The 9,821-nt window shown below is 33.3% G+C and overlaps 1 long non-coding RNA gene across 1 annotated transcript; it reads left to right on the top strand.

Annotated features, from left to right (window-relative positions):
* The first annotated feature begins 4,730 nt into the window (after positions 1–4,730).
* LOC138703246 (uncharacterized) lies at positions 4,731–9,399 on the top strand. Its single transcript, XR_011333011.1, has 4 exons — positions 4,731–4,979; positions 5,424–5,541; positions 6,003–6,132; positions 7,225–9,399. It is a non-coding gene; the product is annotated as an uncharacterized lncRNA (long non-coding RNA).
* Positions 9,400–9,821: the final 422 nt, after the last annotated feature.

Genomic DNA, 9,821 nt, shown 5'->3' with positions numbered 1-9,821 from the left:
CAAAGGTGTAAAACTCCATGTGCTGATCTTTTAAGTAACACATTATTTTCTGTGCACCATCATTAGTACTTGCTTGGATTTTGAGTCTCTTAGGACAGTACCGACACACAGGCATTTCTGACACTAATTGCTTAAATAGGAATTTCACGTAATCGAAAATATTGGATTTTTGTAATCATAATAATGGGTTTGGGTTTCTTCTGCTTACTTGGGACAGTGCCAGGTGTCATAATAGGAGCTGAAGGTGCAACTTGCAACATGCTTGTAGAACCATGATTGTCTGCTATTGTAGCTGTACCACAGTCTACTATATACAGTCATGAAGCTTGGGATGATTTTTTGCCAACGAGTTGCATTTCTCGCGATAGTTCCTAGCCGCTTGGAGCGCTGTGAGTACTAGGAACAATAGACGTGTCACTGCCATCGTGATCTAATACAGGCCGTAAGGCAGACAATGTGACTCGCTTAACCCGATCACGAAGAACGGAGTTTCAACCATATAAGTTGTGTTTCTATATATTCCCCAAGCATTTGATACTGTTTGGCATGATGGTGTAATGCTAAAATTATATAGAATTGGTTTTCCTGACTATCTCACACGCATCGTGAAAAGTTTTTTTATCTGAGCGTCAGTTCTCAGTACGTATAGATGGCATTAAATCAACGCTTCGTCCAGTTTTAGCCGGAGTACCACAAGGATCTATACTGTCACCACTTCTCTTCAATGTCTTCACATATGACATTCCATGTTTACAACCGTCACACATAGCTATGTATGCTGACGATACAGTTCTCTTTTATTCTCATAGTAACCTAAATACTGCAATCAGCACTCTTCAGACATCCTTACAGGAGCTATCTAAATGGTTCTCTGACTGGAGATTACTAGTCAACATTACCAAGACAGAAGCTAAAATCTTCTCTTTAAGGCCTATTCATAATCCACCTCCTTTGGTTCTTCTAAATGAACAAGTTACATGGCTCTCTAGTCAAGAAGCTGTCAAATATTTGGGAATATTATTAGACACGAAACTCACATGGAATGTCCATATAACTCGCATTGTTACATTAACCTCTTCTAGAATTCGAAAATTATACCCTTTGGTTAATAGAAGTTCACAAATTGGATTGGATTGTTCAATGCTACTCTACACCTCGCTTGTACGACCTCTTTTAACTTATGCAGCGCCAGTGTCGGGGACAGCAAATAAGACTCATATGCATCACCTACAAGTTCTCCAGAACAAGTTCCTGCGTACTGCAACAAATGCCCCCTGGTTTGTAAGAAATCAACAACTGTATCAAGAACTGGGAATTCTTCCACTAGAACAGTACATCCATTCAATGTCAAAATCTTTCTTCAACAAACTTCCTGGTGTTCCTGGAGCTGTGACATATAACATTGGAGCAAGATCTTGTCAGCCATCTCGACTTAAAAGGAAACTCCCTGAAGACATCCTTCTTAGTGATGCTGACGACTCTTCATAAATTTAACACGGAAAATCATCATATTTTTGTTCACATAATTCACAAAAATGTTTAATTAATTAATTTAAATTAATTAGAGGAGCTTTTAGAGCCAACCTCAGCATGATATTCTGCATGTGATATTCCATTATTTAACAGTGGTCTGTATAGCAAGTCTGCTGGTCGACCAATATTAAACACAAACAAATATATATAAATTAATTGGAATGCATAAAGAGTAACATATATTTCTCTAAAATGTAGTGTAATTGCATTAATAAATTTTAAAACAATTATTAGGGGACACTTCAGACATAATTCCTTGCGAGTTAAGGTGTAATATTATTTTTGGTGTGAAAATTACGTTGTTCGTATGTGTAATACCTGCCTTTATATCGATTAAATATTGCTAAATTCTTGTACATTCATTTATGCACGATTCAATAATTTTCAGTTGCACCGCACGAATATTTAGATATGTTGAAATTGTTGGTTATGTTTATTATACCAGTTGCCCCCAACGAGCACAGAATACATGCATTCTGTGCTCGTTGGTTGCCCCTTTCTGTCTAATTTTAGTGGTATCCAATGCCCTGCCACTACATATGTATGTTATATCATATGGATATTATAGGTTATGTTTATTATATTTAACTTATATTCCTATAGGTGAATGTGAATGTTACTTATGTCCCACTCACTATAAGACACATAGGCCAGTTTTACACTAATCCTAAACATTTAGTATAACTTGTTGCTTGTGTAGGCAGTCTTTTACAGTAGATTTGCGAAAATTGGTTTATAGCGCAACATTGGCAGTGATAAAAGTGTGAAATATTCGGTTGAAACGAGCGTTGAGCGACTTCCGCCGATTTTGGAATAGACACCGACGCACTTGAACTGCCAACATAGAAAACAAAAAATCACACTCAATCGCTTTCACCTTCATCTTGACGGGATAATAAAAGCCTGAACAATCCTAACCTAAGTGCGTCGGTGTCTATTCCAAAATTGGCGGAAGTCTCTCAACACTCGTTTAACCAATATTCGTTCAGTGGGCGGTGGATACTCTACATTGACCGTTATAATATTTCACTGAAATAGGAAACCCGAACATACTTACGGCTTGGTCTAGATTGTGCATTGTCTGTGCCGTATTTCCCTTTGTTGTGAAAAGTTGTGTAAACTGTGAAATGTTCGTTATCGCTTGTAATAACTGTAAATGGCTAAAATACAATAATTTGAATAATAATGTGGGACAAGGAGACGTTTGTGGTACTATAAATATTGTAAGAAAAAGAGGTCAGAGTTATCCTTCTTCCGAAAGATCCAGGAAGGTGAGTTTATAAAATATAATATATACTTTATGAAAATAATATATAAACCTTATGTATTTCACATTTCAATAGTGGAAGGAAGATGTTAATTTTTTCAAAAGAATACGATATCGAAAGTACAATACATTTTATCGTCTGCTGGGGAAAGGGTCTGTGATGAGGCGATAGTAGCGATCCTGGTGGTGAGCAACTATCTGTGTTTGCATATTTAGTAAGTACTGAGCTTCGTGACTGTATACGAGTATATTAGACTGTGGTTGTACTATGTTGCACACTCATTGTTTCAGTTTCTGTGAATGTTTTAAATCTGTTTGTAATGCTTATTAATGGTGTCTGAGGGAAGGATGCTCGAGAAATGTTTGCTGTGTGTTTCTTATTTGCTTTCTGAAATTCCTCTTCCTGTCTTTTCCTGCGTTGACTAAGGGATTCATGTATCGGTCGTTTTAAAGTCATGTTGTCTGCATGAGAAAAATCGTCTACAAACTCCATGGAAGTTGCCTCATTATTCACATCAGTAATTATTTGAGATACTTCATTCATTTCCTTCACACGTCCTCTGGCACTTGGATATTCCGTGGTAAGAATAAACATGAATATATACTGGACTTTTTTAGTATATACTCTTGTTAGTAAGAATAAAAACATTGGAGTACCTACTCATTTTTATTACATACTCATAACATGGAAGCATAGTAGAATATACTCAAATGTTCATCTTGTACAGAATCTATACTCATGCTTGATACGAATAAAAGCTAGTATATTCTCATATTTATAAGATCGTTCTCATGTTATTCTGAGTATGGTTTGTAGCAGGCTCAATTCTGAATATTTGTTGATTTGTGTTGAGTTTAAAGTTAAATAAAAAATGACAGAGTTTATGAATGATGTAGTGCCTCATGGAAAAATATAGAAAAAGACGTGAACTTCTGAAACTTTTAACGCTTCACAAAAGTGAATGTGAAAAAGGTTAAACACGTGTTTGTTATCCATAAAAAAACATAACCTATAAAAATATGAATGGCAATGAAATTGTAATGTTACATTATATTGTCAAATATAATTAACAATTACAGTTTATTTTGTAAAATTTGAATTGCAGAATGTAATTACTTGTAACTTTAAATTACATATATAACTCTCTATAATAAAAAAAATAGAATTAGCATAACTGGAATTCTAGAAATGGATTGTAATCTCTATCCAACATCCAGTAATGACGATTTCGCAGTACTATTTTCTTTTTTCCTGTTTATTAACGTCACTTATCTGATTCACTCTCTCTTTCATGTTTATTTATTGATTTATTTATTTACTTATTTATTTGTTTATTTAATTTATTTAGTTTAATATTTAATTTATTAATTTATTTGTTTATTTATTTACTTATTTATTTTTTATTTATAAAAAGCAAAACACAAAACACTACAGCACGCCGATAGCATGTGAAAGTCTATAAAAAAAACTGAGCATCACGGTGCAATGTGGTCAAAGAGGATAGGTAACACGAGCTTATACTAACTTTTAAACGATCAAGAAGGCTGTAGATATGAGTATATATTCGCGTTAGGTAGAATGTCTTTATTCTTACTTCTTTTTATCCTCTCAGATTCTTACGAATATGAGTATGTTCTAATGGTTACGAGTATATAATCACAGGAAGTGCTCATACTCAAAAGCAGGGGGGTTTAACTCAAATGATAGATGTTGGATGCTCACAGATGTTCCATAGTTTGCCGCATGTGGTCAGGACAGCGCTGGCTGTATATCGTTCACAGAGTTTGTAAAATTAGCAGTACAAAACTCTTTGGTTTCGAAAGTTCTTTGGTTATAAGTTTTGCCAATATGACAGTTTTAAACAGATATAATTAATATCCATTATTTACAGAATGTGTCAGTTTTATAATATTCGGATTATTATTACTATTACTATATAGCTAATTTGCATTTTCATTCGAGGTCAAAGTAGCCATATTAGTGTACTGTGTATGACCTATTAACCTCATTTGTTCAGTTGATCAATTGTTGGATGTTGGCATTCCTATTCTGTTTAAATCTTGTATATATTATGGAATGGACGAACATGGCCGCTTAAGGAAGAAATTTGAACAGATCGAGTTAATTGAGAAGTTACTGGTGCTTTCCTGCAACAAGAAATAATTCGCTACGTTAAAGGTAAGAAAGAAATATGTTTGAGATTACATCTACACGGTTCAACTTTTCTTTCAACTTCACACATTCAAGCAATGCCTGCAAGATTGGTATTTAATAATAACGGAAGTGCACACAATGTGCAGGATAATATATTATTTTAGCTTTCGCTGCTGCAGAACTTGGTCAGTGAAACTATAATCGGTTTTTACACTCCATCACATGGTATTTTTGTATTTTAATATTAATATGGCGTACCTTGTAGATAGAAAATCTTAATGTATCTTAATTCAACATGCGCTTTAAATTTGATTCTTTCAATATTCTTCCCAGACTGCGTGCGTACGAGCATGAAAAACTGAACCGTGTAGATGCAGCTTAACTGCACCGTCATGTTTTCTAATTTAAACTGAATTCTTCCATCATATCTTAAACGGTTATTAAACTGAGATCTGTAATTGTTTTCAGGGATAAACTTCAGAACGCGATTACCTTCCTTCTACCACTACCACATGATGAACTGACTTCTATGTTGAATTACAACAGTGTATTAGGCCTAACTGCAATTACGCCAAGAGCTTTAAAGGTAAGCTAACAGAGTTAATATACACTTTGGGTATGAACGAACATCTTATTTTTGTATATAGCTAAGTTAAGATGGTCAGACATCTTAAAATTCGTGGGACAGAATCTGATATGACTAAATATGTTGTTCCCGGTGTAATTCTTTACAGTTGCGTTACCAAAGGATGGCGGGGTACCTTAGCTTGGTAACGCAATAGTAAAGAAGTGTTGTTCCCGAAAAAAGATATTTTAGAAATTTGACTTTACAGTTAACAGTAGTACCTTTACTGGAATAATTTTGATAAAATAAAAAGAGTTAAATTGCCGGAGATATTTATTATTTTATAGACTCGTGAATAGAATTCTTCCAGGAATATTTCACAAACGTTGATTATTGATTATACTGCAATCCTTCAATTGTTCTATGAAATGTAGTGTTATTAATGCATTATATGATACTAGGCTACTGCTGGTTTGTTTCAGTTAATAGAAAGACAAATGGCGGAGTTTTACACTGTGAATGTGCTGCAGTGTACTGTCAGAAATCGGATAGTAATGAGAAGACCTGGTTATTCCTGTTTCCTGCGCCAAGTAATGCAGCACAGCTTAAAAGGTAAGCAATGGCATTGGCATAAGCTCATTGCAAAGATATCCTTATATATCATCAGTAAATAGTCAGGGTTGGTAAACTGTAGTGATTTTTAAATTTAAGTGAGAATTATTTGTCAAATTCATATTTGTTTATTAAAATGAGTTTTTGCCTTCTTTTGTAATTCATTTAGACTTAATTTGTGCATTAGTTCCTACATAATTGTGTATTTTGTTAATGTGTTATTTTAAGTAATTAACAACATCGCTTCAAAAATAATTTACTATGTTTACACGTAGGCCTCATTATTAATACATGAAGAGTTACAGCACTAATAACCTGCACTTAATGATAATAATAATAATTAGCTTGGACTTAGGCAAGATATTTTGCTCAGTTTGTTATTCATTAGAAAAGAATTCAACTATTTAGGGAGATTAATATTTACAAATAAATTTATCAGAAGAGCTTAGCATTGTGTGTTTTCAGAATAAATATGTAGTCCATTTAGATTGTGCAACTTTTACTTTGAATATTGTTATGAGGTACAACTATTCATTTCAATCCTCAGCATCATACTGTGCTTTAATTAGGTGGTGATTCCGAAAGTAGGCTCTACTTGACTACCTGTACCATGTGTTCTGTTGCTCCTTAATTAGGATTTGGGAAAAGACATATGAGAAGCAAACTTTCAAAACCTGTCCATTTCTTCAGAAAATGCTAGAATTATATGTCTGTAATAAACAAAGATTTTTCTGTGGTGAAATTTTATATGAATTCATAGGAAGAAAAATATATTTCACCATAGAAAATATTTTGTTCATTGCAGAGATGCAAGTTTGCTACTCATATATATTGCTAATAGTTTTAAAAAGCAGCAGAACAGTCATATGTAAAAACGTTTATATATATTTTTTTTCAGGAAGTTAATTTCTCATCTTAATCATGTTAGGTGCATATAATTTTAATCTGTGATTTAAGTAGTAACAATTATTTCATGTAAATAAAATGAAAATTATTTTATTTACATCATGATTAAACCATTAATTTAAATTAATACCAACCCTGGTTTGTGTATTTTTTTTTAAGATAATAATAGAATTTTGATTGTAACAGGTACCACATGTGGGCAGCTGTGGCAGAAAATCCTCATCCTTACAGAAGGTCCTATATATGTGCAAGCCATTTTCGCAGTAATCAGTATAACGGTGACTTCAGATATAACTTACTAAGAGGGGTCATTCCATCAAGGGATGCTTGGTATCCCACTCAAGAACTACGACCCACTTCATCACCAGCCTACTTACATTAACCTTTTTCACCACCTAACATAATTGCTTCATTCATTCATTGCACTTCACTGTGGCATCAATTTGAACCTGTATTCTCTTTCATTGAGTGATTCATTCATTGTCTTTATCTTTTAACAAAATTGTGTTTAATTTTGTTGACAAGTGTATGGTAATGGACTTCATTCATTCATTATTATTATTATTATTATTATTATTATTATTATTATTATTATTATTATTAAAGGTAAAAGGTAAAGGTATCCCCGTAACATGCCAAGAAGGCATTTGGGGGGTATGGAGGTAGAGCCCCATGCTTTCCATGACCTCGGTACTAGAATGAATTATTATTATTATTATTATTATTATTATTATTATTATTATTATTATCTTTGTTATCTTATCTCGTTTAATGTGTTGATTTCTTCAGTTAATTGAAGGAAAATAAGGGGAATTCATTCATTCATCTGAAAAAAAAAAGTAGAGTACTTGACTTCTACATTATGAGCAATATAATTTTTGTAATATATAGGGCACTGATAAATCTAACGATCTTTAATACCCTAAGTTAACATTACATAGTAATATAAATACAAATAATAATTACTAGTACAATGAGCATTTCAGTTGTGTCATCTATAGGGCATAGGAGGGAGTCCAGTGGCAGCGATACGAATCTGCAGCTTCTGCAACTGGTGAGATTTGGGTGCATTATTTAGAATTTTTAGAGAGTAAATATGTTGTTGTTTTCTAATGTCAGGCGTTTGACAATAAAGTCATTTGACCTCTTGCACTCCAATATTTTTCAAAGATATTATCATGACCAGAGTAAATATGTTGATGTTTTCTAATGCCAGGCATTTGACAATAAGGTCATTTGACCTCTTGCACTCCAGTATTTTTGAAAATTATTGTCATGGTCAGCCACTGAAGCACAGATTTTGAGGTGTTCCGAATCCATTTCTTGGTTTGAGTAGCACAATGGACAGTTAGGAGACTGATATATTCCAATTCTATGCAGCAAAATAGTCCCCCAATCGGATTTCTGGGCGGCACTACTTTAATGGTACAGAAGCAACTAAATTTTTTATAATAGAATGCTTGTATAACATCAGCTAAGAAGAGAGTAAGTTTGGTACAATATTTTGTCTCTTCACACTTTATAGATCTCTTGGATATGGAACAACAAGTTTTGACGGAGAAATCATTGTAATAAGTGAAAGTCTCAGGAATCTTCTATGCCACATCAATAAATTTAAGAATGCAGTTATATTGTCAGACTCCAAAGCAGCTATTCTATCAATAGTCTCTAAATACATAATTTCATCTCAAACAGCAGAAATAACTAAAATGCTCTCTCAATTAATATCACTCAATAAAAGAATTGTATTCCAATGGATACCATCCCATTGTGGAATCCTGGGAAACGAGAATGCGGATGCTTTAGCAAAGAAGGGCAGCATTGCTACTTACAGACCTGTTACTAAATCTACGTATTACTCTGTGAAGAGATTTATTAAATCTACATACTTAGACTTCAACAAACAAAATTTGATAACTCAATCCCAAGGGAAAAAAATGGTACTCCCTGCATCAAAATCCACAGTTAATTCCCGATTTACCACGAAAATCGTCTGTAGCTGCATTTTGATTGGCAACAGGCCATGATTGTTTGGCCAAACACCTGCATAGAATTGGAATATATCAGTCCCCTAACTGCCCATTGTGCAACTCAAACCAAGAAATGGATTCGGAACACCTCAAAATCTGTGCTTCAGTGGCTGGTCATGATAATATCTTCGAAAAATATTGGAGTGCAAGAGGTCAAATGACTTTGTCAAACCCCTGGCATTAGAATACAACAACAACATATTTTGAGCAATGGGGCCACAACCAAATCAAACACTCAGTATCAAAGCTCAAAATTAGGAAATGTTGCGAAGTATAGACTTATCTCTAATAAATTGTATTGCACTTTTTCTAATATGTTCAGTGTTTTGAATCAACTGTACCTCAGAGAATTAAAAATAATTTTTTTACTTGTATTTCCTAATGGTGTTTTTATTAAAAGTCTAAGTTAATTTTATGTCTGTTGTAGACAAATAGTTTTCTTTATATTCTTTATCATTGGTGATTATTGATTACTTAGATTTTTAATATCCATATATTAAACTAATGGCAGTTACTTTTAAAAATAGATGTTCAGCTCTGACGGTGTAAAACAAAAAAGTGGTGTTTTATAAATGTTTATGAACGTGCGTTGTACTATGTCACAGCAAAACATCTTATGACTATTTTCAAGCTAATGTTTGACATAAAAAAATTAAGAGCGAATTATAATTATATAACTGACCAATAATAACTTCGAAGTCAATATTCCAAAGTCAATCTTTGTTTTTATCTTCCAATACATGATACATAACA

The sequence above is a fragment of the Periplaneta americana genome, chromosome 7, assembly GCF_040183065.1.
Source record: "Periplaneta americana isolate PAMFEO1 chromosome 7, P.americana_PAMFEO1_priV1, whole genome shotgun sequence".
In the NCBI taxonomy this organism is placed as follows: Eukaryota; Metazoa; Arthropoda; class Insecta; order Blattodea; family Blattidae; genus Periplaneta; species Periplaneta americana.
Note: the sequence above shows the minus strand (reverse complement) of the source record. Positions and strands in the feature narration are given on the sequence as shown.